A 26,311-nucleotide genomic window follows, 5' to 3' on the forward strand; every position below is an offset into this window, starting at 1 on the left:
TACATGAGTACATGGCTAGTTTAACTTTGACAAACTACAGTATATAAGTATACAGTCAGTACATTACTAGTTTAACTTTGTCAGACTACAGTATATAAGTATACGGTAAGTGCATTGCTAGTGTAACCGTGACAAACTACAATATACAAGTACACAGTGATTACATTATTAGTTTAACTGTGACAAACTACAATATATAAGTATAAAGTGAGTTCATTCCTAGTTTAACTGTGACAAACTGCCATACATAAGTATAGAGTGAGTACATTGCTAGTTTAACCGTGACAAACTACAATATATAAGTATACAGTGAGTACATAGCTAGTGTAACTGTGACAAACAATATATACGTATACAGTGAATACATTGTTAGTTTATCTGTGTCAAACTACAACAAATAAGTATACAGTGAGTACATGGCTAGTATAACCATGACAAACTACAATATATAAGTATACAGTAAGTACATTGCTAGTGTAACCATGACAAATTACAATATATAAGTATACATTGAGTACATTGCTAGTGTAACCATGACAAACTACAATATATAAGTACACATATATATTATTGCAATTTGTCACAGTTTAACTAGCAATGTACTTACTGTGTACTTACATATTATAGTTTGTCACAGTTAAACTAGCAATGTAATCACTAAGTATACAGTGAGTACATTGCTAGTTAAACTGCGACAAACTACAATATATAAGTATACAGTGAGTAGATGGCTAGTTTAACTATGACAAACTACAATATATTAGTACACAGTGAGTACATTGCTAGTTAAACTGTGGCAAACTACAATATATAAGTACACAGTGAATACATGGCTAGTATAACTATGACAAACTACAGCATATAAGAATACAGTAAGTACATTGCTAGTGTAACCATGACAAACTACAATATATAATTATACAGTGACTACATTGCTAGTTAAACTGCAACAAACTACAGTATATAAGTATACAGTGAGTACATTTCTAGTATAACCATGACAAATTACAATACATTAGTATACAGTGAGTACACTACTAGTGTAACCGTGACAAACTACAATATATAAGGACACAGTGAGTACATAGCTAATTTAACCATGACAAACTACAATATATAAGTATACAGTGAGTACATTGCTAGTGTAACTGTGACAAACTACAATATATAAGTACACAGTGAGTACATTTCTAGTGTAACTGTGACAAACTACAATATGTAAGTATACAGTGAGTACATAGCTAGTATAACTGTGACAAACAATATATAAGTATACAGTGAATACATTGTTAGTTTATCTGTGTCAGAAGTACACTATATAAGTATACAGTGAGTACATGGCTAGTATAACCATGACAAACTACAATATATACGTATACAGTAAGTACATTGCTAGTGTAACTGTGACAAATTACAATATATAAGTATACAGTGAGTACATTGTTAGTGTAACTGTGACAAACTACAACATATAAGTACACAGTGATAACATTGCTAGTTTAACTGTGACAAACTACAGTATACAATTACACAGTGAGTACATGGCTAGTTTAACCATGGCAAACTACAATATATTAGTACACAGTAAGTACATTGCTAGTTAAACTGTGACAAACTGCAATAATATATAAGTATACAGTGAGTACATTGCTAGTTAAACTGCGACAAACTACAGTATATAAGTATACAGTGAGTACATTGCTAGTGTAACCGTGACAAACTACAATATACAAGTACACAGTGAGTACATGGCTAGTTTAACCATGACAAACTACAATATATTAGTACACAGTGAGTACATTGCTAGTTAAACTGTGACAAACTACAATAATATATAAGTATACAGTGAGTACATTGCTAGTTAAACTGTGACAAACTACAATATATAAGTATACAGTGAGTACATTGCTAGTGTAACCGTGACAAACTACAATATATAAGTACACAGTGAGTACATGGCTAGTATAACTATGACAAACTACAGCATATAAGAATACAGTAGATACATTGCTAGCGTAACAAACGCTAAAACTATGACAAACTACAATATATAAGTATACAGTGAGTACATTGCTAGTTAAACTGTGACAAACTACAGTATATAAGTATACAGTGAGTACATTTCTAGTATAACCATGACAAACTACAATATATAAGTATACAGTGAGTACACTACTAGTGTAACCATGACAAACTACAATATATAAGTACACAGTGAGTACATGGCTAGTTTAACCATGACAAACTACAATATATAAGTATACAGTGAGTACACTACTAGTGTAACTGTGACAAACTACAATATATAAGTACACAGTGAGTACATGGCTAGTTTAACCATGACAAGCTACAATATATAAGTATACAATGAGTACATTGATAGTGTAACCGTGACAAACTACAATATATAAATATACAGTGAGTACATGGCTAGTTTAACTTTGACAAACTATAGTATATAAGTATACAGTCAGTACATTACTAGTTTAACTATGTCAGACTAAAGTATATAAGTGTACAGTAAGTACATTGCTAGTGTAACCGTGACAAACTACAATATATAAGTACGCAGTGATTACATTCTTAGTTTAACTGTGACAAACTACAATATACAAGTATATAGTGAATTCTTTGCTAGTTTAACTGTGACAAACTGCCATATATAAGTATACAGTGAGTACATTGCTAGTGTAACTGTGACAAACTGCAATACATAAGTACCCAATGAGTATATTTCTAGTGTAACCATGACAAACTACAATATATATGTATACAGTGATTACGTTGCTAGTGTAACTGTGACAAACTACAATATATAAGTATACAGTGAGTACATTTCTAGTGTAACTGTGACAAACTACAATATGTAAGTATATAGTGAGTACATAGCTAGTATAACTGTGACAAACAATATATAAGTATACAGTGAATATATTGTTAGTTTATCTGTGTCAGAAGAACACTATATAAGTATACAGTGAGTACATGGCTAGTATAACCATGAAAAACTACAATATATAAGTATACAGTAAGTACATTGCTAGTGTAACCGTGACAAATTACAATATATAAGTATACAGTGAGTATATTGCTAGTGTAACTGTGACAAACTACAATATATAAGTACACATTGATAACATTGCTAGATTAACTGTGACAAACTACAGTATATAAGTATACAGTGAGTACATTGCTAGTGTAACAGTGACAAACTACAATATACAATTACACAGTGATTACATGGCTAGTTTAACCATGGCAAACTACAATATATTAGTACACAGTAAGTACATTGCTAGTTAAACTGTGACAAACTGCAATAATATATAAGTATACAGTGAGTACATTGCTAGTTAAACTGCGACAAACTACAGTATATAAGTATACAGTGAGTACATTGCTAGTGTAACAGTGACAAACTACAATATACAAGTACACAGTGAGTACATGGCTAGTTTAACCATGACAAACTACAATATATTAGTACACAGTGAGTACATTGCTAGTTAAACTGTGACAAACTACAATATATAAGTATACAGTGAGTACATTGCTAGTTAAACTGCGACAAACTACAATATATAAGTATACAGTGAGTAGATGGCTAGTTTAACCATGACAAACTACAATATATAAGTACACAGTGAGTACATGGCTAGTATAACTATGACAAACTACAGCATATAAGAATACAGTAGATACATTGCTAGTGTAACGATGACAAACTACAATATATAAGTATACAGTGAGTACATTGCTAGTATAACCATGACAAACTACAATATATAAGTATACAGTGAGTACACTACTAGTGTAACCATGACAAACTACAATATATAAGTGCACAGTGAGTACATGGCTAGTTTAACTGTGACAAACTACAATATATAAGTATACAGTGAGTACATTGCTAGTATAACCATGACAAACTACAATATATAAATATACAGTGAGTACATGGCTAGTTTAACTTTGACAAACTACAGTATATAAGTATACAGTCAGTACATTACTAGTTTAACTATGTCAGACTACAGTATATAAGTATACAGTGAGTTTATTGCTAGTTTAGCTGTGACAAACTACAATATATAAGTGCACAGTGATTACATTCTTAGTTTAACTGTGACAAACTACAATATATAAGTATACAGTGAGTTAATTGCTAGTTTAACTGTGACAAACTGCCATATATAAGTACACAGCGAGTACATTGCTAGTGTAACTGTGACAAACTACAATACATAAGTACCCAATGAGTATATTTCTAGTGTAACCATGACAAACTACAATATATAAGTACACAGTGATTACGTTGCTAGTGTAACTGTGACAAACTACAATATATAAGTACACAGTGAGTACATTTCTAGTGTAACTGTGACAAACTACAATATATAAGTATACAGTGAGTACATAGCTAGTGTAACTGTGACAAACAATATATAAGTATACAGTGAATACATTCTTAGTTTTTCTGTGTCAAAAGTACAATATATAAGTATACAGTGAGTACATGGCTAGTATAACCATGGCAAACTGCAATATATAAGTATACAGTAAGTACATTGCTAGTGTAACCATGACAAATTAGAATATATAAGTATACAGTGAGTACATTGCTAGTGTAACCATGACAAACTACAATATATAAGTACACAGTGATTACATTCTTAGTTTAACTGTGACAAACTACAATATATAAGTATACAGTGAGTTCATTGCTAGTTTAACTGTGACAAACTGCCATATATAAGTATACAGTGAGTACATTGCTAGTTTAACTGTGACAAACTACAATATATAAGTATACAGTGAGTACATAGCTAGTGTAACTGTGACAAACAATATATAAGTATACAGTGAATACATTGTTAGTTTATCTGTGTCAAACTACAATATATAAGTATACAGTGAATACATGGCTAGTATAACCATGACAAACTACAATATACAAATTCACAGTAAGTACATGGCTAGTTTAACCATGACAAACGACAATATGTAAGTACACAGTGAATACATTGCTAGTTAAACTGAGACAATCTACAATATATAAGTATAAAGGGAGTACATTTCTAGTATAACCATGCCAAACTACAATATATACGTATACAGTGAGTACATTGCTAGTGTAACAGTGACAAACTACAATATACAAGTACACAGTGAGTACATGGCTAGTTTAACCATGGCAAACTACAATATATTAGTACACAGTGAGTACATTGCTAGTTAAACTGTGACAAACTACAATAATATATAAGTATACAGTGAGTACATGGCTAGTATAACCATGACAAACTACAGCATATAAGTATACAGTAAGTACATTGCTAGTGTAACCATAACAAACTACAATATATAAGTATACAGTGAGTACATTGCTAGTTAAACTGCGACAAACTACAGTATATAAGTATACAGTGAGTACATTTCTAGTGTAACCATGACAAACTACAATATATAAGTACACAGTGAGTACATGGCTAGTTTAACCATGACAAACTACAGTATATAAGTATACAGTGAGTACATTGCTAGTGTAACTGTGACAAAGTACAATATACAAGTATACAGTGAGTAAATTGCTAGTGTAACTGTGACAAACTACAATATACAAGTACACAGTGAGTACATGGCTTGTTTAACTGTGACAAACTACAATATATAAGTGCATAGTGATTACATTTCTAGTATAAACATGACAAACTACAATATATAAGTATACAGTGAGTACATTGCTAGTGTAACTATGACAAATTACAATATACAAGTACACAGTGAGTACATTGTTATTGTAACCGTGACAAACTACAGTATACAAGTATACAGTGAGTACATGGCTAGTTTAACTTTGACAAACTACAGTATATAAGTATAGAGTCAGTACATTACTAGTTTAACTGTATCAAACAACAATATATAAGTATACAGAGAGTACATTGCTAGTGTAACCCTGACAAACTATAATATATAAGTACACAATGATTACATTGCTAGTTTAACTGTGACAAACTACAATATATAAGTACACAGTGAGTTCATTGCTAGTTTAACTGTGACAAACTGCAATGTATAAGTATACAGTGAGTATATTTCTAGTGTAACCATGACAAACTACAATATATAAGTACACAATGATTATGTTGCTAGTGTAACTGTGACAAACTACAATATATAAGTACACAGTGAGTACATTGCTAGTTTAACTGTGACAAACTGCAATATATAAGTATACAGTGAGGACATTGCTAGTGTAACTGTGACAAACTACAATATATAAGTACACATTGAGTACACTGCTAGTTGAACCATGACAAACTACAATATATAAGTACACAGTGAGTACATGGCTAGTTTAACTATGACAACCTACAATATATAAGTATACAGTGAGGACATTGCTAGTGTAACTGTGACAAACTACAATATATAAGTACACAGTGAATATAAGTACACAGTGATTACATTGCTAATTTAACTGTGACAAACTACAATATATAAGTATACAGTGAGTTCATTGTTAGTGTAATTGTGACAAACTATGATATGTACCTCTACAGTGAGTACATTGCTAGTGTAACTGTGGTAACACTTTATACAAACCTTATAAGCAAAATTAGTAGACATAAGTATACAGTGAATACATTACACATTTATCTTGATAACACTTTATACAAAATTATAAATTTGACAAGACCTTTACAAATTTGACAAGACTTTTAACATGATACAGTGCCACTGCCTCAGTGATAGGATATTTGCATAACACCATTCTTCATGTTTGAATTGGAAGAATACTTGTGCTGTTTAGATTAGTTCATAAGGAGGTAGAAAAACAGGAGTAGTATAATGCATATGTTCCGGTCTTGATAATGCTTAGTGGTAGTGGACGTGTTAATGTAATTGAAGGAGGTATATTATGGCAGATTGTGTATTAGCATGAGGTTATACTTGTGCACAGTCATGATTTATTTAGGTGTTCTTTTAGGAAGGCTTTAAAGAGAGAGAGGCTAGGAGTTAGCCTAATGTTGGGAGGGAGGGTGTTCCAAGAATTAGCAATAGAGTGTGAGTATCGAGATTTTCCTGGGTTTCTAGAAGGTTGGCGATTTCAAAGAGGGTTTTATCTTCAGATCTGAGGAGTCTGTTTAGTTTGTAATGTTGTATTAGGTCTTCTAGAGCTGAACAGGCAGTTAGCCTATAAAATAGATTGTGTATTGTAATTAGGTGTGTATATGAAATCTGTTGTGTTAATTCTAGCCAGTTTAATTCTTTGAGTGATGTACAGTGATGTGTGTAGTAGTTGCTGTTGGTTGCCAACGTTGCACCTTTGTTGTAGCATTGCTCTAATTTAGTTTTGGTGGAGTTCTGCAGATTGGTTAGCATACCAGAATCGTATAGAAGTGATGGGAGCAGGAAGGTTTTAGCCGGGGTAGTTTTGGTTGTAGTGGTAAGGAACTGTCTATTTCTGTAGAGTATTTTAAGATGGAATATCATACGTTTGTCTTTTTGGGATTTAGAAAGAGTTGGGACGCTGTAAGCCATTATTCAATTGCTGTGAAAGATTGTTAGGCTCTGATTAGCAGTTCAGGGAGGGTATGGGAGGTGCAGATTAAGGCTGAGTCATCTGCATACTGTATTTATGTTTCTGGGGAAGAGGAGGTGTATTTAGTTTATTGGTGAATATGTTAAATAGTAAGGGTCCTAAGACAGAGCCTTAGAGGACTCCTGTGGGGTTTGGCAGGAAGGGGTAGAGTTGGTTTGACCATTTAATGTCTTGTTTCCTATCATGGAGATAACTTTGGAACCACTGGAGTGTGGAGGAGGAACAACCTAGGTTGCATAGTCTGTTAAGTAGTAAAGCATGTGAAAATGTATCAAAGGCATTTGAGAGGTCAAGGAATATTGCTGCCACTAGGTGACATTTGTCTCTGGCTTTGTCAATGGTGTTTGTAAAGGATAGTAGTGCTACGGATGTGGTGTGATTTGGCCTGAAGCCATGTTGAGTATGAAAGAGCAGGTTGTTTTGGAGTAGATATTTCATGATTTGTTGGTGAATACACCTTTCCATGAATTTGGATAGAGGGGATAGTATTGATATTGGACAGAAATTAGAGATTTCCCTGGATTGTCCTCCCTTATGAATAGGTGTTATGTGAGATAGTTTCCATATTGTATTGACTGTGGCTTCAGAGACTGACCTGTTTATTAGGATACTGACTGGATATGCAATTGAGTTGGCAGCGAGTTTTAAGTATTGGGATGGGTGATTGTCTGCTGGTGTGGAGCAGGGTTTGAGCTTGAGTAGTAGTTTTTTTTATTTGAGAGGTAATTATGGGATGGAGAATGAAAGTATTGTTGAAGCTATTTTGTTGGTTCATGGTATGGTCATGAGATTGATCTTTTGTGGGGGTGTTAAGGAATTGTTGTTGGTATGTAGGTTTAGTTGTGAGTTACCTGAGTTTGTAGAGGTGAGCAGGTCTGCTATGGATTTTATGAAATGTTTGTTCAATTCTTCAGAAATTTGTATTGGGGGGGGGCACTAGGTGAGGGGGAGTGTTCTTTGTTTGAGCCTGGGTTGAGGAGGGTAGTTAGAGTGCCAAAAATTTATTTTTGGGGGGGGGTTGTACTTGTGTTGAAGCTGGAGATTGGAGTAGTATGATCGTTTACATTTGTTGACTAATTGGTTACTCTATTGTGTGATGTTTTATAAGCTTGGAGATTTTGTTCGATTCTGTTTTGTTTCTCATTGTTCCATGCTATGTCTCTTTGCTTTATGAAGTCAGTGCAGTTGGCTGTTAACCATGGGGTTTTTGTTTGCAGGCATCTTCAAAAGCAATCAGTAAGGTATTAAAACCAGAGGAAAAGCAAAAGGTATGTTACTTAAAAGTAGGGTTTTAAAATGGAGTGGAATGTCTTTAGCAGTAAAACGTAGCCTACATGGAGTGAGCACAGAAACAGAAATGCTTACTGCATGGCTGTCTGGTGACCGTGGGTAGTCTAGATTATCTGTAGATGCAGAGCAATGGGATGCTGTCTGGTGACCGTGGGTAGTCTACATTATCTGTAGATGCAGAGCAATGGGATCAGCTGAAAGCCACTGCTAGAATTAATGGGATAGTTTATGTTTAAAACACATTTAAAATGTTTGTAACACTGTTTGTGAAGTGCAAGAGGATTAGAAACCAATCAGTGAACCTTAAGAAAAGATATGCTACTTTTCACAGTCACTCTACTGTATACTGTTAAATTATGGCAAATGTAGGCATTATCTAATTTTAGGAAAGCAGAATTCATAGACATTTTGAACACTGTAATTATATTTTACATGGACAGAGTTGTCACCCCCCCCCCCACACACACACATACTTTGAAGTCTTTACCCTATGGGGAGTTTTTAAGATCAAAAAGGTTATATAGTAAAGAGGAGGATTGTAAACAAGAATTAGAAAGAGCAATGCATATATTTTATAAGAGAGGATATGAAAAAGAATTAATATGGGAATGTTTAGAGAAAATGGATAAACAGTATAATAGATGTAATGGGTACATAAGGGAAGGAATAAGGAAGCCAGGGGGAAAGGTAGAGGCACAGGAACAGATATTTTTTGTTACAAAATATACTTCATTTTCTGAAAAATTAAACAGTTTGGTTTAATATTTTTGGGGTTGAGGTGTTTTGAAAAAATGTAAGAATTTAAACTTTATTAGCAAGGATCAACCTCAAATGTCTTATATGAGAGGAAGGAGTATTAAGGATTTTTTAGTACATGGGAAATTTAGTTTGCCATTGGTTGAGAGAAATGATGAGGTCATGTTAAAAGGGACATTTCCTTGTGGGAAATGCTCTTGTTGTGGTTTTATAGTTAATAGTTTTTCAAGAATTAATGGAAAAAAGTTTCAAGTTCAAGGGTGTTATGGGTGTAACAAGTGAGGGGGTGATATATGCTTTGAAATGTCCATGTAATAAATTTTATATTATGGAAAGCAAAAGACGTTTTTCTGTAAGATTAAAGAAACACATTAGGGATATTATGAAGGGCAGAATGCAAAGCCCTATAGCTTTGCACTTTCAAAAATTTCATAATGAGAGTCCACAGGGATTACAAGGTACAATTTTAGTACAGATTAATAATAAATGCTTTAATTTATGTGATATAAAAAGAAAGCTTTGGAGAAAGGAGTCAATTTTTATCTTGAAATTTAACAGGTTATCCCCCTAAGGGTCTTAATACAGAATGCAATTGGAAATGTTTTCAATAATTGATATATCATTGTTTTAATTATTTAATTAGCTAATTAAGGAGTGGGTATGTATATTTAAATGGTTCATGGGAGAATGAAGTTTTACTCTGTAATGGCTAAAGAGCCAAGATGCTAGAAAATACAGTTTTTATCTCTGTCTGTTATTTTAATAAAGTGTGTGAAGTGTTTGAAGGTAACTAGTCATCTTTTTTCGTGGTTCCTGGTGTTTCCTGTTTCTGGTGGTCGTGATTATCTAATTTTATCCTGAATTTCTTAAAAGGATATAATATTAAAGCTGGGGTTAAGTACAGATGAAGAGGAGAGGTAATGGCATGCTATTTCATAGATTTAAGTTTTTCTCAAAAGAAAACAGACTGTGGTTTGGGGGGAGGAACACTTAATGGAGAGGGTTATGCAGCTGTTGCTTCCTGGTGATGAGCTAGTCAGTACAGTGGTTTGAGTAAGGAACTATACAGCAGAATGTACTAAAACACTCACTAACACTTGTTTAATTTAGTGCAGTTAAGGTATTTTAGTGTCTAGACACCTGGAAGTTAAGCACCTACATTAGTTTTAAGTCTCTTTAGTTACAGGGACAGTGTCCTTGGGTGCCCGCTGCGCGAGTGAAGTATCTTTGAGGTTTCCACTTCTTGTTATGGGGGGCAGAGACTCACTTGACCTGAAGGGTGGCTTGGTTTACTGAAAGAAAAATAAAACAAAATAAGACAGCATTAGGTTAAGGCAGCATGTGCTGTGTGACCAGTCACCAGTAATGGTAGTGCTATGACTAGTAAGTAATAGCTCTGGTAAAACTGTAAGAAGAAGGGCATACAGTATCAAGATAGGTTATAGCATAGTAAAATAAGTTAAATGATGCATTAAAGAGCTGTAGAAATGAAAGTCATGCATGCAAGTGTGTCAGTTAGGAAAAACTAAGCTGTATAAGATTGGCCTTGGTTTAACAGTAATCAATAACAAAATCATCAGGTAATGGTAATAGTTGTTTCTGCTTCAGTACCTGATAACATAAAGTTTTTCTTGTAGCAACATACAAAAATAAAATGTGAATAATACATAAAGCAGTTCTCTACTACATTAAGCAAGATACGCTTTCAACATGTTTTATACACTAGTTATTGCAGTTAGACAGAGTATTTCAATGCAATATGTGAAATTACCCTTCTGGCTTTATTACAGTAAACAAGGAAACAGAACGTATCGAGGTGCACATGTGACAGCAGTTCATTAAGCAGAAATATCTAAAGGCATCCTGCAGTGTTAAAAAACAAAATGGATAGTATAAGCTGTTGTAATAAAGAATTAGGTATTAAACCACAATGTACGCAATTTTTCTTTTCAGTACCACTGACTTCTACTATTTTAACTCTTGTACATGTATACTTGGGATCGGTACTGATCCCCGAAGGAACTTTTCACCGAAGCACAAATAGCCGGGCATACTTCCACGAAAGTGCTTTTCACAGAAAAAGCACTTTTGCGGAAGCATGCCTGCAGCTAGAGGGAATCATGGGGTAATGACTGTTGCAGAGATCGTACTACAGTGCGGATAAGGGAATATTCCCATTTCCTCCCCTGTAATGCGATCTCAGAGTGAGAATATTAAAGTAGGGGGGTGAAGGGGGGCTTGCCCCCCTGCATAAAAGTAGATTTATTGTTTTTTTTTTAACGCACTTTAACAAAAGCGCTTTTTCGATTAAAACAATTTCGTTAAAGTGTGTTCGGTGATTATGGATTTGGACTATTGAAAATTGCCCCCTGGCTCACGAAACAAACTAGCAAAATATCCTCCTTAGAAATAAAATCTGGGCTAAGTGGAGAGCCTCCAAATGTCCATCAGATCACTTTTACTTTAAACAGTTAAGAAATCCCACCAAGAAAGATATTCTTAGAGACAAAAAAGACTATTACCTTCGCATCCAACAAACCCATCAACAAAAACCACAAAAATTCTGATCAGGCATAAACCAACTTCTTCAGCCAGGGCACTCTACAACTCCTGCCCCTGCAGGATTCAACCATAATAACTCCAACCAGATTCCCGATGCCTTTAATAACGACTTTACTGAAGCCATTCAAACCCTAGTCAGTACTCTACCACCTATTACTACTTCCCATTAAATACCACTAAGACTCCTTCTCCTACCTTTCAAATACAACCTGTACCTACTTCCCTCATCTGAAACCTCCTTCAAAACTAAAACCTTGCACCCCTTCTGCTGATCGTCTTCCAGCAGAATACCTACAAATTGCAGCAAAAGCCATTGCCTATCCCATCTCCATCCTTATAAATAGAACTATTTTAGAAAGCAAAATCCCTGCCATATGGAAAATATCCCACATCATCTCTCTACATAAAGGTGGGTCATCTACTGAGCTCTCCAATTTTCGGACTATTGCCTTACTCTCTCCAATAGCTAAGATAATGGAAAAATGTATTCACAGACAACTACTTAACCACCTTCTCCAAAATAATCTACTTGCCAACTGCCAACATGGCTTCAGGCCATTCCATAGCACAACCACTGCCCTGCTATCCTTTTCTGACTCCATAAACAAAAATCGTAACAATAACACTTTTTCCTCTGCACTATTTATTGACCTTTCAAAAGCCTTTGATATGGTGAACCATAACATACTTATAGACATACTAAAAGCCCAATCACTTGATCCACAAGCATTACAATGGTTTAAGTCCTATCTGGGAAACAGACAGCAAGCAGTACTTTGGGATAATAATCTTTCTACATCCCTCCCAGTGAATATTGGCATACCCCAAGGCTCTATCTACGGACCCCTACTCTTTTCATTGTTTATTAAAGATCTACATACCATATGCAGATGACTCTACTTTAATTTGTTCAGCCAAGACCATAGCCTCTCTCTAGTCCCTCACCGAAACTGTATTCAACGGTGTTGAAAATTGGTTCATGCAACACTGCCTCCTCCTGACTCAAAAATCACCTCAACTGTACTTCACAATAACCTCAAACAATGCAACTAACATATCCCCAGACACTACAACCTGTCTACTAGGAGTAACAATTGATAACAACCTTAGCTATGATGACCACATTAATTCTACAATAAAGTCTGTCAATAAAAAACTAGGCACCCTTTACAGAATCAAACACTTCCTTACCCCTTCAGCCAGAATGACTATTGCCCAGCCCCACCTTATCTGTACCCTGTTCTATGCTTCTGCTATATATACCAATCTATCTAAAAACAACCTCACCAAACTTTCCACCAGTTATAATAACATAGCCAGATTTGCCACTGGCACCCCCTTTAGAACTCACCACTGTCTCAACCTCAAACAACTGAAATGGCTAGAACTGCAGAACCAACCACTTTGTCAACAACTTGTTATCACCCAAAAGATCCTTTACCACCCTAACAATACCCCTATCCTCACTAATCTGATTACACCCTACAAAAATCTTGCAACACTACGCTCAGCTAATAAGCTACTAATTTCCACCATTAAGTCAAAAAACAAAGCTGGGGACTCACTTTTCTCCAATGAAGTAGGTAAAAACTGGAACCAGCTTCCTACTGAACTTTCCACCTTTGCTTCCAATTCTCTATTTAAAAAACATCTTAAAACTCATTGGCTTTGTCCATACTCTAACCCTGATATCTCATTCTGGCTTTGTCCATCCATACTCTAACCCTGATATCTCATTCCCCTTCTTGCTCTCCCTGGCTTTGTCCATACTCTAACCCTGATATCTCATTCCCCTTCTTGCTCTCCCTGGCTTTGTCCATACTCTAACCTTTGTCCATACTCTAACCCTGATATCTCATCTTTGTCCATACTCTAACCCTGACTGATATCTCATTCCCCCTCTTGCTCTCTCTATACTTCTCTTCTCTGCTATTCTATGCTGCCTACTTTGTAATTTACAATTTCCTTCATATTACAATAAATATATATATATATATATATATATATATATATATATATTTTTTTTTTTTTTGTTTGTTTTGTTTTTCTCTCTGTATTTGATCTTAACTTAAACCTGTAATTCACTTGACTATTACTATATATTTTATTCTTTGTCACTGCTGATGCTTGGAGCTTTTCTCCCGGGCCTCTACTGAAAATGGACATATATCCAGTTAGACTAGCCTGGTCAACAAATGTAAAATAAATAAATAAATAAATAAAATAGATCCGTATACTTAAGGGTTCACTCTGTATTTTCCAGCAGTAAAGGAGTGGTAGCTGAATATGTGGGTGTTGCAGAAGGTGTCAGTCCACTGAACAACCATGATTGTATCTCTGGCATATGAAACTAATCATTTTCTTATTGTGTCATCCATTGGTTCCATATTCTAATTCTATAACTCGTAAGTGCAAGCCCTGAAATTATGAAAAAAAATCTGAAAAATCAGGAGAATAGCAAATGTTGAACATCTCTGTTCTGAGTTAAAGTTGTTTTCTGCAGGTGCATGAGCCCTCGCAAATCTCCCCAAACTTATATTTGCCAACTCCAAGACTGCATTGTTTTGGAGAAAAGGAAATATTCTCAGAAACAGTAGAATATGTAAGTCTGTAATCTGATGTTATCTAGTCACCATTCCTCATGTTATGGTCTTGGATCCGATATTGGCTCCGAGCTGGCATACTCAGAACACAGCTTAGCTCAAGCTCCTCCCCTCCCATAATGCTCTGCTGCCCTACACTCTCAGATCTCATTTGCCGCTCAGTCAGTCAGATGCAGATTGCTCAGCTCCTGCTAGTGTACGTGTATTAGCACAGAATTTTGAATTTTCTTGTTATTTCTAGAGTTTGCAGTGTTACTGGGTAGTTATCCCCTCTTATGTATCCCCTCTCAGTCGAATCTTAACCTAGTTAGGTCCTTTTTTCCTTGAGGTTTTGTCTTCGGCCTAGTTGTTTTGTGGTGTGCAAGAGTTTCTTTAGTAAGTGTGTGTGTGTGTGTGTGTGTGTGTGTGTGTGTGTGTGTGTGTGTGTGTGTGTGTGTGTGTGTGTGTGTGTGTGTGTGTGTGAGGGTTTTGGAATGGATTTTAGGATTTCGAACTTTCACTTGTTTGTGGACTTCGGGTTTTGTCAGAAAAACCTTTAGGTTTTAAAAGGTGCTCCTCTTGTGGGCGGAAAATGCCTATTTCTGACTCACAAGAGGAGTGCCTTTACTGTCTTGGTGGCGACCACCCTAAGGTGGAATGCGGCATTTGTGCCTCATTCAACCCGAGAGCTTTGGTTGACCATGGCAATAAGGTCTTAATTAAGGGTTTGGTCAAAGGAGGCCCTTGATCACTGCTTCCCCGGCCAAGGCTGGCCCTCCTGGGGCTAAAAAGAAACCTTCTGTTGAGGAGGCCCTGACCAAGCGTCCCAGGCTGTCGGATCCTAGGTCCTCAGATTCAGCTCCAGTCAGGGCAGGTTTGGATCTGAGATCTTCGGGTCCCAGATCATCCAGGGAGTCAACTCCTGGATCCAAGGGCTCAGACCCTAAGTTCTCACATCCGATAACTTCAATGCCCCCCCCCCTAGATCCAAGGGGAGGCACCGTACTTTCGGATCCGACCCTTTCAGATCTGAGGGATTTGAGAAATATTTCCTCGGATACTTTGTTGAGCTCGGTTCCGATTTGGTCAGATCCGAAAGTCATGCCAGAGCCTATAGTAGTGGAGGATCTTCCCTTGGATCCTTTGCACCCTAAACAGCTGTCTTCTCCAGCTAAGTCTCATTCCAGGGAGTGCAAGAGAAGACACTCGAGCTCCAGGCGTGACTCTCCTAGTAGGTCCTCCATCTTATCCTGATCTTCCAGGAGTGTCCTCCATATGGATATGGATATGGATATGCACAGGATGATGCGAGCCTTCCTGAAAGCTCAGATGGATTTGGGGCTTCTGGCTTCGCCAACCCATAGGTCAGGGATCCAATCCCCCCCCCCTTCAATTGTTCCTCATCTGACCAGTGGCTTGGATTCTCAGGGACTGTTGAGTGAGGTGGAGACAGGGGGGCTCCACCCTTTCTTCTGCCAGGGTTTTATCAGTGGGATGGAACCTCTTCTAGTCCTTCCACCATCCGGGCTGCCAAAAGATCCTTCTCTGCTATCAGAGCTGCCTCTCCCATGCATGATTTTCCTACCCAGCCCCAGTTTCTGAGCATCTTGTCTCATCTTGTTCCAGGTCAGCCCATCCAAATTAGTCTCCAAGGAGATTTCCCCCCCACGGGGGTCCCTTCCTCTTCTGAGTCTTCCCCATCACCCCGGTGGAGGAAGTTCCCAGGAAGAGGACTTGTAAGAGGAGACATCTCAACTCCCTTATTGGAGTCTCTTACCGAGGATATGGATGCTGATGAGGGGGATGGGTCCCCAAGATCTCCGCCGGAGAACATCTCCTTTGAAGACATACTCGAGATCTTCAAGGCCAAAGGAGGTTGGTCTACCCAAACACCACCCTCGGAGGAATCCATTTTCCTGGAGGCTTTCGGTATGGGGCCATCTACCTCCTGGATGTCCCCCCCCCTCGCTGATCCTCTCATTGATGTTGTGGCCAGCAGGGCCTGGAAGGAGCCAGATACTGTGGAGCCAGTGCCCAACAAAGCAGACAAATTTTTGAGCCCTCCTCCAGATAGAACTTGTTGGTCCAAAGCGGTCCCAGTTGATGCTATTGTGGTGGCCACTGCCACCAAAAAGGAATTGGCAAAGCAGAGTTCTTCTGTCCATCCGCCCAGTCATGAGTTGATGGCTATGGACAGATTTGGAAAGCAGGTGTTTGCTTCGGCTGCTTTCAGTCTGTGAGCACTAAATTACCCTGTGCATTTTACCCATCTCCAGAGGGATTTGGTAAAAGAACTGTCTTCATCCCCTCTGGGTCCATGTCTGAGGAGGAATTCAAGGCTATTTCTCCAAAGCTGTTAACCCTTCATTCAGTGGCAAATTCGTCCATGTGACTCATTTCCAATGCTGCGGAAGGGTCCTCATGGGCTGCGGACTCAGGGATCGCTATTAGGCTTCATGCCTGGCTCTGCTTGAGCAGGTTTGTAAAGGCCTTCAAGACGTCATTTGTTAACCCCCCCCCTTTGATGGTTCCACTCTTTTTGGTCCCACTGTGAAAGACACTTTGACCCACAGTGAACAGGAAGGGAAGACCTTGTCAGCCATTGGGATCAGGTTTTCTGCCCCTCAGAGGTCCTTTTCCAAGACCCAGAAGGGCAGTAAGAAAATGTGGTTCAAGAAGGCACAGTCTCCCTTTCAGGATGTTCAAGAAGATTCCTCTTCCAGGGGACAGGGAAGAGGTTTCAATGGTAGACGTTGCCCAAGGGGCAGAGGAGGCCCACAAAGCCAAGGTCCAGGGAGGCCTTCTCTGAGGAATCTTTGCAATGTCCCTGAGGCAGTGCCCGACTGTCCTCCCCTGGAGGCAGTCGGGGGTCGATTATCGCTGCACCCATTAGCCTGGGCAAGTATTACAAATGATCTGTGGGTGCTAGCAATTGTATCCAGGGATTTTTGCATTCCCTTTTTAAAAATTCCCCCAAAATACAGTCCTCTTCCAGACGTGCCACCCAATCAAGAAGAGGCAGCCCTAAAGGAGGTCGTAAACTTTCTTAAAAAATGAGCCATCCAACAGGTCTCCGCAGGATAGAAGGATCTAGAACTTATTCCCGCTTCTTTTTGGTTCCAAAGAAAACAGGGGACCTATGACCTATTTTGGATCTCAGTCACGTGAACCAATTCATGTGGAAGTCAAAGTTTTGGATGGTCACTGTGCAGTTGATTGTGTCTCTATTGCACAGCAATGACTGGATGTGCTCAGTAGACCTCCAGGATGCATACTACCATATAAAGATGGATCGACGGTCCAGGAGGTTTCTCCGCTTTCACTTGGGAGTCGATCATTTCAAGTTCCGGGCCCTGCCCTTTGGTCTCACCTCAGCCCCCCAGGTGTTCACCAAATATATGGTGATGGTAGCACCTCACCTCCGACTGCAGGGAATCCAAGTTTTCCCTATTTGGACAATTGGCTCCTGATGGCCGACACAAGGCAACAATTACTGGACAATATTCACTACATTCTATCCCTGTTCCATCACCTTGGTATCACAGTGAACATTGCAAAATCCTCCCTGACGCCAGCATAAAATTTGTAATTCATAGGCACTCTGTTGGACACCACCTCTCTGTAGAATTTAGACCCCTTCTCTGGCCCTATTCCAAAAATCTCTTCTTGACCTCTCTCTTTAAAGAAGGAGCTAGTTTTTCCACTATCAAGGTACAGTTAGCAGCAATTTCAAATTTTCACCTTGGGGGTGATTTGACCTTTTCTGCATGCCTCTGTAAGGCCTTTTTAAAAGGGATTTTTCTATGTTAAACTCCTGTTAAACATCCTTCTCCTCCATGGGATTTGACTTTGGTGCTTCAGGCTTTAACAAAACCTCCCTTTGAACCAGCGGCTTCATGTGATATAAAATTTTTCTCCTGGAAGACTGCTTTTTTAGTGGCAATTACTTTGGCAAAGAGAGTCTCGGAGTTGCCAGCACTTACTGTCAAGCCACCCTATTTAATTTTCTGCTGTGTCTGTAAAACCTGATCCATCCTTCATGCCTAAAGTAGCCTTATGAGTGAATATCAACCAATGTATTCACTTACCTGTATTTTCTCCTAACTTTTCCAATAAAGGAGAATATATTCTGCACACATTGGACGTTCATCATCAACTTCGCTTTTATTTTCATTGAACACAAGAATTTAGGCATTCAGACCAACTATTTGTGGCCTTCTCTGTTAATAGAAAAGGCAGGGGTATTTCGAAAATCGTGATTTCCCATTGGATTTCTCAATGTATTTCCTGTATATATTCTTCAGAAGGTATTTCCTTAGCTACACCAGTGAGGGCTCATTCAACCAGGGCAATTTCTACTTCCATTGCCTTTGCAGATCGTCACTCTTTAGATGACATGACATTTGTGCAGCAGCAACATGGTCTTCTCCCCACATGTTTGTTTCCCACTATAAGTTGAATTTGATTTCCAGAGGAAGGGCTTTATTTGCTCCACACTTCTTTGGCATGTTCTTCCTTGAGACCTCCCACGATTTAGGTAGCTGGGGACTCTGACCCTAACGGTAGGAATGGTGACTAGATAACATCAGATTTATAGTTATGTACTTACCATAACTTGACATCTGTGTTATCTTAATCACCATTCATCACGATCCCACCCTCCAGCCCCCTGCCTGGAAGATTGGTTGGATTTGGAGGTTCTATTTGGTTTCTATGATTTATCTGTCTTCCTTACTGGTGCAAACTCGATCTGAGGGAGTGTAGGGCAGCAGAGCATTATGGGAGGGGATGAGCTTGAGCTAAGCTGTGTTTTGAGTATGCCGGCTTGGATCCGATATCGGATCCAAGACCCTAACATGATGAATGGTGACTACAGATAACACAGATGCTAAGGTATGGTAAGTACATAACTATAATTTTAGTCATTCAGCCTTGCTATTCCAGGACTCCACTAGTAAGTGTCAGAGTATCAAACAGTTACAATTCTTTCCGCTGGTCTACTAGTTGGTGAGGAGGAGGAGGTGAGACCATGGTCACCTCATAGGAAGCTACTAAGCTACTGGCCCTGAGGCCATTATAAGCCTAGTCAAGAGTTTAGCTCATGCATAGGTAAATCAGCACCTGATGCCCCTGTGCAGCAGGGACACGGGTGGAATCCCAAGGACGTATTTTCTATTTCCCATCCAATTATCCAGATTGCGCTTAAAAAGGGGTAAAGAGGTACTCTGCTTGACATGGAGAGGGAGTCTGTTCCATAGATGATGGAGTCTCTGGGACACAAATTTGCCCCACCAGCAAGTCCTATTGATGTCACAGACCAGGTTGAGGCCGCGTGCGCAGGTTACTCGAGTGGAGCTTGACTTGCGGATATGCAGCAGTCCCATCAAGGGGTCCAAGATCACCTTGTATGCCAAACAGAGATCACCGCTGAGGAGTCTATACGAAACAGAGTAGAGGCATAGGGCTTTTAGCCTATCTGTGTATGGCAGATTTTTGAGGCCCTGGATTCTCCTGGTGAGGACCTTCTGTGGCCTCTCCAGCTGCTGCATGTGTTTTGCGAGGTACATGCCGAATGGAGCATTGTACTCAATAATGGGCCTTATAAGGGAAAAATACAGGGATGTTATGGCCTCCTTGTCCCCTGGATGAGATACCCTTACTTATGAGGTGGGCCATGTAGAAAGCTATCCATACAATGGAAGCAACATGGTGGTCAAAAGTCAGGCTGCTATCAATCTGGATGCCCAAATCCCTCACGACTGACTGCATGCTTAGAACATTGTTATTAATGTGATAATCTGTGGGGACATCTCTCTCCCCGAAGGGGGTGATGATGCATTTTTTTTTTGTATTCAGCTTGAGGCCATGTTTCTGGCACCAGCCGTGTGTTTGAGTGAGACCCTCTTGGAGGATGTCCATGTCACTAGGGGAATTGATGACAGCTCCCAACTTGCAGTCATCTACAAACTTGGTCAGCCATAGCCCACTGGTTTTGGCCTGTACCTCAGAAAAGTATATCCCAAATAACAGGGACCACAAGACTGAACCCTGGGGTACGCCACTCGATCCAGGTCTACTGCTTGAGGTGGCTTCTCCTATTTTGACTAGGTGGGTTCTATCAGTGAGACAGTTGGCTACCCATCTGGTAACATATGGATTGATGCCTAGTTGAGATAGTTGATGCCTAGTTGAGATAGTTTATCTATTATGCCTGAGTGGAGAATAGTGTCAAAAGCTTTGGCCAAGTCAAGGTAGGCAGTGTGCACTGTCTTCCCCTCATCCATGGCTTTAGTGACTGTCTCAAAAAAGTCAACCAAATTTATGAGATATGACATCCCCTTGATGAAGCCAAACTGTGTGGGATCAAGTGTTTGGAGGCTGCCAATATCTTTTTTAATGAGGTCCATGGTAATCCGTTCCATGGCCTTGCAGATCAGGCTAGTTAGGCTGATGGGTCTATAATTTCCAGGATCAGTGGATGCTCCATCTTTGTGTAAAGGGATGACATTGGGTGTGCTCCACTCAGCTGGGACAAAACCAATACTCAGGCTTTGGTTGAATAGGGTGCCTAATATTTCCTGCCAGAGTTCATGTAGGATGCAGCCTGGGATGTTATCAGGTCCCATGGAGGCTGTATTTTTTGCCTTTGAGAGAGTAGTGATGACCTGATTCCTAGTTATAAGGAGAAGAGGGCAGGTTCTGGGAATGTCCTGATTTACTGATAGGGGGTACAAAGGGGTGAAATTTTCGCTGAATCTGTCAGCCAGCAAGTTTGCTATATCTACAGCATTTGTATATGTGGTGTCCTTGACCATCACTTCTGAACAGATCTGGGTGCTACCTTTGAGATTACGGACATATGTGAAGAAGGCCTTATGATTGTCTCTAGTAGATGTGGTCAATTTGGACTCGAAGTTTGCTTTGGAGGATTTCACTAGTGCTCTTATTTGCTTGCTTAGGCTAAGGAGAGATGGCTTCTAATTGGGCACCTGCTCCTTCTTGCTCCTGGTCAGCAATTTTTTTCTTTTGTTATAGAGTTTATTTATTGCAGATGTCCACCAGACAGGTTTACACTTCCTTACGGAGGATGATTTAGTCTTGTCAGGTATTCCTGATTCCATGCATTTATATAAATATTCGTATAGTAATTTGGTGTAGTTTTGGATACTGGTGCCAGTTCCTAGAGAGGGGACGGGGGCTGTGAAGCTGCTTATACCATTCCTCAAGAGGCTGTAATCAGCTTTGGAGAAGTTTTTTTGACTGACCCTAGCTAGAGTTTGGTCGGGGGAGATGGTGACTTCAAACATTGCCGCTTTATGGTTGGATCTTACAAGGGAGGATGATACTGCAGGGATGCTGCATTGGTCACTCATGTTGGTTAATACCAAGTCCAAGATATTATCATCTCTTGTGGGGGTATCGACTAGCTGTTCCAAAGAATTTGCATTGACAAAATTAAGGAATCTCTGGGCATTTGTGTTCTGGCAAGAGTAGTTCTTCCAGTCTATGTTTAGGTAGTAAAAGTCACCCAGGACCAGGGTAAAGGGTTGAATCTTGATAGATTTGAAGTGGTCTAGATAGGCATTTTCTCATTGCCTGTGCAACACTTGTCGATAAATTCAGGCCTGTATGTACAGCAGTGTATGCAGAGGTGCCAGTAATACTGCTGTACTAGACAATGCCTCTGGTGCTGGATCACCAGTTGCTGCTTGGTGTGCCTCTCATCAGGATCCTAAAGATTGCCTGGAGTGGTCACGTGTGCTTTCTGTGTCTCCCTCACAGGATAGAGGCAAGAGCTACTGTTTTAAACGTGGACCCGAGAGGTCTCTCCTTATCTCCCAGTGTCATTTGTGCAGGCTAGCAGCTGAATGTCCACTTCAGTAATGTAAAACTTCTTCTGCTACACCTAGTGGAGTCACAGGATACACATCCCTCCCATCAGGACAATGGGGGAGCAACTGCTCCATTATATCAGCCATCCTGGTATTGATGCTTGGATTTGTTGCTATCTGGCCCTGCTTTCCTGTCTTCCTCAGTACCTTTCCATTTATGTGACGATCAGAGTTGGCAAATTGTTGTGGGTGCCCACATAGTATGTCACATGGCTGCTATGCTGCTTCTCTTGTTTTGGATGAAGATGATGTGCAGCTATGTGGTACTACATCATGTGCTTCAGTGCACATTGATTCGGCTGAGATGGCCTGCCCCAGCTGTGACGTTTATCACATTGGTTGTGCACCCTACTGTAATACTGCTATTACAAGAGAACAGCCTAATGCTTTCTATCAAGTTATCACCCCCCACCTCTCCTTAATTCTGAAGACCTTTGCTTGTGCCACTGGTGCTGTTCAGTACCTAATACACGGCTGATTACTGTGCAACTCTTTACTCTGCAACTACCTCAAAAATCATTGCTGCATACCTGTGCAACACCTGTCAATAAATTCAGGCCTGTACAGTATGTACAGCAGTATATGCAGAGGTGCCAGTAATGCTAAACAAAATCCTTAGTTGCACATTGAAAACAGACTTAGCATGAGCAACAATAAACCTCTCTTCCTTTGAAACTCACAATTCCATGAAAATGCACTGAAATACATAATTACCTAAAAATGTACTGAAACTCAAACCCACAATTCCGTCAGTAGTTTAGTAGTTGGTATAAAGGATTCAGGCTCCTGTCTCTACTGAAACTCACAATTCCTTTTGCAGTCTGGTAGTTGGTATAGAGGATTCAGGCTCTTGTCTCCTGTAACCAAGTTACAGGGTCAAGCCTGATCAAGTTAATTGACTAACTTGCCCTTCCCCCAAACTAGGCATTACATACCATGTCTGCATACATACCTCTCAAGCTCTTAGTACAAGACATATGGACAAAGCTTAAAAATAATAGGGAGAACAAAGTCCCAAAAATAGGGATACATTTTAAAGATTGCTCTTAAAGACTTAGAAAGCTGCTAGAATAACAGCATCTGTCTTAGCATACATTTTCTGAAGGAAATGAAGTCTGAAACTCAAATGTATTACATTATTAATCCTCTGTGATTTACCAGAAAATCACAAATTTTATGAGGAATAGGCCAAATATAGAAGGCAAAAATCTGGACAGTTGACAGGTATGAATACCTCTCAACCTCTTAGCACAAGAAATCTGGACAAAGCCTAAAATAATGGGGATGCAATGCCCCAAAATAGGGATACATTTTAAATATTGCTCTTTTTAACTTAGAAATTTGTTAGAATGACAGGATTTGTGTTCGCATGGATTTTCTGAAGGATATGAAGTCTGAAACTCATATATTTCATTTAGTGACTTCAGTCTCCTGATTTGCCAGAAAAACACACATTTTATGAGAAACATACCAAAACTGTGAGGCTAAATGTGGACAATTCAGAGGTATGTTAAACAAACACTCACACACACACACACACACACACACACACACACACACACACACACACACACACACACACCTATCTACTCTCTGCTCACTCGCTTGCATGCTCGCACATATGCTCACTTACTCATTCACATACACACACACTCATACCGGAATAGCTAGTTTAAATTCTGCTCACGAGTGCAGAATGTGTTTACATCCACGTTGGCATGCATACATGGTCCTCCTTAAAGGAGAAGACGTTGCTATGTTAAGAAATACTTTTTTTTTTTTTAAATATATGTGCGCCTTGGTAACCACTCTTTGCTAGTGCTGAACCTGGCTCAGCCCACAACAGCTTTTGACGGTAGTGTAATGTTCTGAGTTTTGGTCTTGATTTGGATGCAACCAAATCAAGACTGAAAAATGGCTTTTCTTGTAACTGCTGCTGGTACTGCTAATGGGGGAGCTTTAGCCCCCTAGACTAGCACCCTCCCTGTAAATCCACCAATGGTCAATACAAGCCCAAGATGGTTCTCGCTAGTTCTAGTTGCACCTGCTTGCTGAGTTAAATTCCCCTCCTAGCCACAAGAGGTCACTGCAGTAACATAATATAATACTTGGCTTATACCAATACAGAAAATAAGTGATGTCAGTTATTGAATTAATATCAGTTTTCCATTAGAACGCCTTGACATTTCAAATTACATGAGCCCTTAATCAGGAACTAATAAGATACTGATTCTAGAAACTGCGATTTAATACCCACTTTCCCCTAGTAATTAGGAAATCCTTCTATGTTGCTCAGCATATAAGTAAGTGTATAGCGTCTAGGTCCAGGGACGTCATAGTACTGCTATACTCAGCCCTCATCAGACCCGTCATTGAGTATACTGCCCCCTTTGGTATGTACCTGACCAGACACATGCAGCAACTGGAATGTCCACAAAGGCTACTTACAAAAAGAATACAGGGCATGAACACAATGTCCCATGCAGATTGCCTCAAAGCCATATCTCTGTACTTGGTCTCCTACAGATTATTGAGAGGCGATCTATGCCTGGCATACAAAGTACCCCTGGACCCTGCTCTGATGAACCTTTTGCACATACACAAAACAAACAGCATCAGAACTATTAGCTCTAAAGACCTAAATTTTGCTTGCAACATAAATAGGGCATGTCAGAGTAACAGATATGTATCTCAGAGAATTCTTTCTCTGGAACAGTCTCTCAATCCATGTGAAACAAAGTCCCCCTCTAACCCTATTTAAGCGTAACTTGTCATTTGATGGGAAATCAAACAACCATCCCTAAATAAACATCCGAAATATATAACCTGTGAGAAGCATTTGAGTTCACAGCTAAGCTTATAAAGGTACTAGAAGTTGGTAGCCTAGTATACACTTATGAAACTATGGACCTAAAAGAATACATGATTTCTTTCCACTGGCTATAGCAGGCATGTAAAAATTATTACCATGACAAAAAAAAACATCTTTTTCTTGCTCCAAACCTCAAGGCTGACAACCTACTCTCCTTACAGGTTGCCCTACTGACCCATTCATTCCTCTGGGTGCAAGGGAACTATGGTCCATTTGTTCTGTTTGGTACAACAGTCAATCAGGCAGGGAGTGGTGATGTCATCTGTCTGGGATATTAATGTGTAGTGCATACAGCAAAAGACTGCCACCTAGTTCTGCAAGTGACATAAGCCCACAGATATCCCCACCCTCCTGGAAAAAAAAATCTATTTTTGCTTCTGGTCTCCATTTAAGATTTCATGTGGATTTATCTTCCCAGATCAATATGACACCCTTCCACCAAGAAGTAAAGTAGAATAGCCCCTTCACTCTTCTCCCACAACAGTCAGTCCCTACACTGCTAGGACTATGAATCCAACTTTGATCCTTTGGGTCATGGTCAGTCCCATAGTCTTTCCACAGAGCTGACAACTGGAAAAAAATGACCATAATATGCTTCTTGGGTGCTTAGACATATGATGCAGACCAAAAAAGTCAGTGTGTACTGTATGCGTGTGTTTGCCTGTGTACTTCAACAATAAACAAACTTTTGAAAGAAATTATTAGGGTTACCTTTCATTATATTTAACATGCTATACATGGTATTGCT

At 39.0% G+C, this 26,311-nt stretch overlaps 1 protein-coding gene across 1 annotated transcript in view; it reads left to right on the top strand.

Moving 5' to 3' along the window:
• LOC122817653 (disintegrin and metalloproteinase domain-containing protein 10-like) overlaps positions 1-26,311 on the top strand; it is a 1,242,151-nt gene that overhangs the window by 1,171,627 nt on the left and 44,213 nt on the right. The gene's annotated exons all lie outside the window — the stretch shown is intronic.

Source organism: Protopterus annectens, chromosome 13.part0, assembly GCF_019279795.1.
Source record: "Protopterus annectens isolate FY-2018-M chromosome 13.part0, PAN1.0, whole genome shotgun sequence".
In the NCBI taxonomy this organism is placed as follows: Eukaryota; Metazoa; Chordata; order Ceratodontiformes; family Protopteridae; genus Protopterus; species Protopterus annectens.